This window comes from Triticum dicoccoides, chromosome 2A (assembly GCF_002162155.2).
Source record: "Triticum dicoccoides isolate Atlit2015 ecotype Zavitan chromosome 2A, WEW_v2.0, whole genome shotgun sequence".
In the NCBI taxonomy this organism is placed as follows: Eukaryota; Viridiplantae; Streptophyta; class Magnoliopsida; order Poales; family Poaceae; genus Triticum; species Triticum dicoccoides.
The window spans coordinates 788,382,260-788,388,369 of NC_041382.1; positions in this window are offsets into that span (position 1 = coordinate 788,382,260).

Sequence of the window (6,110 nt, forward strand, 5' to 3'; positions counted from 1 at the left end):
TAAACTATCAAGTAGTCATCATTTTGAGGTAGCCAAACGTTCATAACATCTGTATCTGCTCCTGCAATAGGTTTATCACCTAGCGGTGCATTAAGGACATAATTGTTCTGTGCAGCAATGAGGATAAACCTCAGATCACGGATCCAATCCGCATCATTGCTACAAACATCTTTCAACACAATTTTCTCTAGGAACATATCAAAATAAATATATGAAAGCAACAACGCAAGTTATTGATCTACAACATAATTTGCAAAATACTACCAGGACTAAGTTCATGATAAATTTAAGTTCAGTTAATCATATTAGTTAAGAATTCCCACTTAGATAGACATCCCTCTAATCCTCTAAGTGATTACGTGATCCATATCAACTACACCATGTCCGATCGTCACGTGAGATGGAGTAGTTTCAACAGTGAACATCAATATGTTGATCATATCTACTATATGATTCACGCTCGACTTTTCGGTCTCCGTGTTCCGAGGCCATATCTGTTATATGCTAGGCTCGTCAAGTTTAACCTGAGTATTCCGCGTGTGCAACTATTTTGCACCCGTTGTATTTGAACGTAGAGCCTATCACACCCGATCATCACGTGGTGTCTTAGCACGAAGAACTTTCGCAACGGTGCATACTCAGGGAGAACACTTCTTGATAATTTATTGAGAGATCATCTTAAAATGCTACCGTTAATCAAAGCAAGATAAGAAGCATAAAGGATAAACATCACATGCAATCAATATAAGTGATATGATATCGCCATCATCATCTTGTGCTTGTGATCTCCATCTTCGAAGCACCGTCGTGATCACCATCATCACCGGCGCGACACCTTTGATCTCCATCGTAGCATCGTTGTCGTTACGCCATCTATTGCTTCTACGACTATCGCTACCGCTTAATGATAAAGTAAAGCAATTACAGGGCGTTTGCATTTCATACAATAAAGCGACAACCATATGGCTCCTGCCAGTTGCCGATAACTTCGGTTACAAAACATGATCATCTCATACAATAAAATATAGCATCACGTCTTGACCATATCACATCACAACATGCCCTGCAAAAATAAGTTAGACGTCCTCTACTTTGTTGTTGCAAATTTTACGTGGCTGCTACGGGCTTAGCAAGAACCGTTCTTACCTACGCATCAAAATCACAACGATAGTTCGTCAAGTTAATGTTGTTTTAACCTTCGCAAGGACCGGGCGTAGCCACACTCGATTCAGCTAAAGTGAGAGAGACAGACACCCGCCAGTCACCTTTAAGCACGAGTGCTCGTAACGGTGAAACCAGTCTCGCGTAAGCGTACGCGTAATGTCGGTCCGGGCCGCTTCATCTCACAATACCGCTGAGCCAAAGTATGACATGCTGGTAAGCAGTATGACTTATATCGCCCACAACTCACTTGTGTTCTACTCGTGCATATGACATCTACGCATAAAACCAGGCTCGGATGCCACTGTTGGGGAACGTAGTAATTTAAAAAAATTCCTACGCACACGCAAGATCATGGTAATGCATAGCAACGAGAGGGGAGAGTGTGTCCACGTACCCTCGTAGACCGAAAGCGGAAGCGTTGTGACAACGCGGTTGAAGTAGTCGTACGTCTTCACGATCCGACCGATCCAAGTACCGAACATACGGTATACCTCCGAGTTCAGCACACGTTCAGCTCGATGACAATCCCCGGACTCCGATCCAGCAAAGTGTCGGGGATGAGTTCTGTCAGCACGACGGCGTGGTGACGATGATGATGTTCTACCGGCGCAGGGCTTCGCCTAAACTCCGCGACGATATGATCGAGGTGGAATATGGTGGAGGGGGGCACCGCACACGGCTAAGGAATGATCACAAAGATCAACTTCTGTTTCATGGGGTGCCCCCTGCCCCCGTATATAAAGGAGCAAGGGGGGAGGAGGCCGGCCCTAGGAGGGGGCGCGCCAAGTGTGTAGTCCTACTAGGACTCCCTAGTCCTAGTAGGATTCCACCTCCCTTATTGGAGTAGGAGAAGGGGAAAGAGGGGGAGAGGAAGAAGGAAAGGGGGGCTGCGCCCCTTGTCCAATTCGGACCAGAGGGGGGGCGCAGGCCTCCTTCCTTTGGCCTCTCTCCTCTATTCCCGTATGGCCCAATAAGGCCCATATACTCCCCGGCGAATTCCCGTAACTCTCCGGTACTCCGAAAAATACCCGAATCAGTCGGAACCTTTTCGAACTCCGAATATAGTCGTCCAATATATCGATCTTTATATCTCGACCATTTCGAGACTCCTTGTCATGTCCCCGATCTCATCCGAGACTCCGAACCCCTTCGGTACATCAAAACTCATAAACTCATAATATAACTGTCATCGAAACCTTAAGCGTGCGGACCCTACGGGTTCGAGAACTATGTAGACATGACCTAGAACTATTCTTGGTCAATAACCAATAGCGGAACCTGGATGCCCATATTGGCTCCTACATATTCTACGAAGATCTTTATCGGTCAAACCGCATAACAACATACTTTGTTCCCTTTGTCATCGGTATGTTACTTGCCCGAGATTCGATCGTCGGTATCTAATACCTAGTTCAATCTCGTTACCGGCAAGTCTCTTTACTCGTTATGTAATGCATCATTCCGTAACTAACTCATTAGCTACATTGATTGCAAGGCTTATAGTGATGTGCATTACCGAGAGGGCCCAGAGATACCTCTCCGACAATCGGAGTGACAAAACCTAATCTCGAAATACGCCAACCCAACATGTACCTTTGGAGACACCTGTAGTACTTCTTTATAATCACCCAGTTACGTTGTGACGTTTGGTAGCACCCAAAGTGTTCCTCCGGTAAACGGGAGTTGCATAATCTCATAGTTACAGGAACATGCATAAATCATGAAAAAAGCAATAGCAATATACTAAACGATCAAGTGCTAGGCTAACGGAATGGGTCAAGTCAATCACATCATTCTCCTAATGATGTGATCCCCTTAATCAAATGACAACTCTTTTGTCCATGGCTAGGAAACTTAACCATCTTTGATTCGTGAGCTAGTCAAGTAGAGGCATACTAGTGACACTATGTTTGTCTATGTATTCACACATGTATTATGTTTCCGGTTAATACAATTCTAGCATGAATAATAAACATTTATCATGAAATAAGGAAATAAATAATAACTTTATTATTGCCTCTAAGGCATATTTCCTTCAAGACTGAGCCAGCATTATCATCTTGAGATTTACGAAGTCACCGTAGCGCCTCGTCATCGACGTGAACGTCTCCTCCCACTGAAAGCGCATCGACGAAAATCCTGAAATTAATCCAGGAATAATGCGAGCATCGGGATTTGAATCCTGGTGGGTTGGGGATACCACTGTCCACCTAACCAACTCAACCACAGGTTGATTCGCAAGGAACATATCTATTTGATTAACCACAGGTGTGTCATCTTCGTCCCCGGCAACACATCGTCTTCTACTCCTCCCAAGCTCCGGTCCGGAGGCAATTTACCCACATATTCGCACGAGTGATGGTACCATCCCCGCAATATTGGCATGGCTCAAAGGTAATCACCATGAGATGGAGAGTGGAGAAACCTCTGGAAGTGACACTACTATATCTGGGTACGTAAATGAATCTGTTCTACTCCTTTCTTGCGATGCTCATCAGGCCATAATGGTACCTGCTGTGCAAGTTCATTTTCTTGTGCTCATCAAACTCATGACAACATTTATCCTCTGTTCCTCTACCTGACCACGCTCTATTGAATATGTTCTATTTTCAAACATTCTTAAAATGAATTCAACTTTAATGCATGCATGTGGAGAAAGTGAGACTGTTGTGCATGCATGTCAGGAGACTTTAATGCATGAGAAAGAGAGACGGGGAAGAGAGTTCTTTGTCCTTTGTTCGCATGCGAACAGGATACAAAAAAGAGCCTACTGCTACTACAGCTAATCACCTTGCATGGCTTCCAAAAAAGTCTGTCACAAGCACCAATCTCAAAGGCATTGAACGAGCTGGATAGAGGGTACCGTGTAGCTTGAGCTATGCTAGAACTTTGCGCAAATTGTTTCTCTTACTTCTGATACCCCATATACCACTATCTTCAAAAAAAAGTGCAGTAAGCCGGTTTCAGGCTGTCAAAATCACCCAAAGCACCCAGCACCAACATGAGCAGCAACCCTACATCTCAAACTGCAGCTTCCTGCCACCCATCATCAGAATTAAAAATGGCATTTAGTTTAACTTTGTGGCAGCAGAAATCCCGCCCTTGCAAAACTATCTAGTGGAAATCCTTCCTGAAACTGCTCCTTGTTGCATATGTGAAATTATATTTGTTTCCCAAAGTGTTCTCTTTAGTTGTTACTGAAACCTCAGTATGTATATATCTTGAGAAAAGTGCAGTAAGAAAGCCATGCTCTGTTGGTAAGAGAAAGCAGAGGATGCTACTCCGATAACCACAGAAATGGGCAAAAACCACAGATTGATTCCTTTCAATAATCAAAGGCATCAAATGCTTGCTTAACAAGCCAAAATCGAACACCATCGGTTTGGCTGGAAATGTAATGTGCCCTCTCAACACCCCACACCTCAAATCTGCATGATCATCAAGAGGCGTGATCATGCATGCTATGAGTAGCACTGTACACAACGGAATGGAATATGATCGAGTGGAAACATGAAAGAGATGTCCTTATATTCTTTTTAATTTACGACACAGTTGAAGCAGTACATGAGAAGACCAAATTATATCTTCTCTACCTTCTCCACACCTTCGTAACAGAGCCTTCTGCTTTGCTCGATTTCTCAGTCTCAGCTTGCCCATGTTTTCCTTCAAAAATAATTGCTTGTTCACAGCTAAAATAGATTACTGGATTCTATTTTAGCAACACAATAAAACACAGAGTTGTGTGTGGAACGCATGCAGAAGAGGAAACCAAACCAGAGTAGAATAAAGAATTATATCCCTTGGAGACCTTGCTCATCTGGCTACTCGCGGCCAAATGCATAAACTGTAGTACTCCCTCCGTTTCTTTTTGTCTGCATATAAGATCTGGTCAAAGTCAAACTTCGCAAAGTTTGATCAAGTTTATTTGAAAAAATATCAACATCTACGATGTTAAAACTATATGGTATGAAAATTAGTTTCATGATGCATCTAACAACATTGACTTCATATCGTGAATCTTGATACCTTTTTCTACAAACTTACTCAAAGTTGACAAAGTTTGACTTTAATCAAATCTTATATGCAGACTAAAAAGAAACAGAGGGAGTATTAGCAAGTTAAATAAGGTAAACTACCTTAGCTTGCTCTGCCGCACACTGCAATTCCTTTCGAAATAATCAATCAACAATTCCAGAGTAAAGATGCACTGCAGATACCACATGTCTTACAGATGCACCCTCGGTGCAGTGAGATGGTGATCTGCTGGTAAAAAAAACAGAGGATGCTGCTCCAGCAGTAACATAAATGGGCAAAAACGACAGCTTTCTTAACAATGCAAACCAGATGCCACCGATTTGCCTGGTAATGTAATGTACCCTCTCAAGACCTTACCCCTCAGATCTGCCTTCAAACCCTAAAAAAATCTACCTTGATCGTCAACAGGCGGCCGAATTCACTGTTTTGACCTTTTTTGAAAACTTTACCACGATCTGACCCTGTTTTGAATTTTTTTCGTGATCTGACCCTTTTCCTACCGCCATCGTCCTTGGCGGTAGGGTAACACAGCCTACCGCCGGGGGCTATGGCGGTAGGACATGACGGTGCCGTCACGGTCACCAAATGTTGAAAATACCCTACCGCCATAGTCTTTGGCGGTAGGGTAGCAACGTATAAATTACGTGTGGCGCCTTATAAAACTGAAGCTCTCTGCTGATGAGTTGGCTAGCGCGTGATGGTTAGCTTTGGTCGGTCTTGTGTTCGAGCCTTCGTAAGGCCTTATTTTTAGTTCATTTTTATTTTGCCCAATGAAAATAAACAATTTGTCAAATTAATCTGAGGATATGGATTATTGATAAAAATATTTTTTTACTTATTTGTAACTGCTTTATAAAGAATCCCGCAAAGATATAAATGAATATGATAATATCAGTGGAGAAAGAACTTTG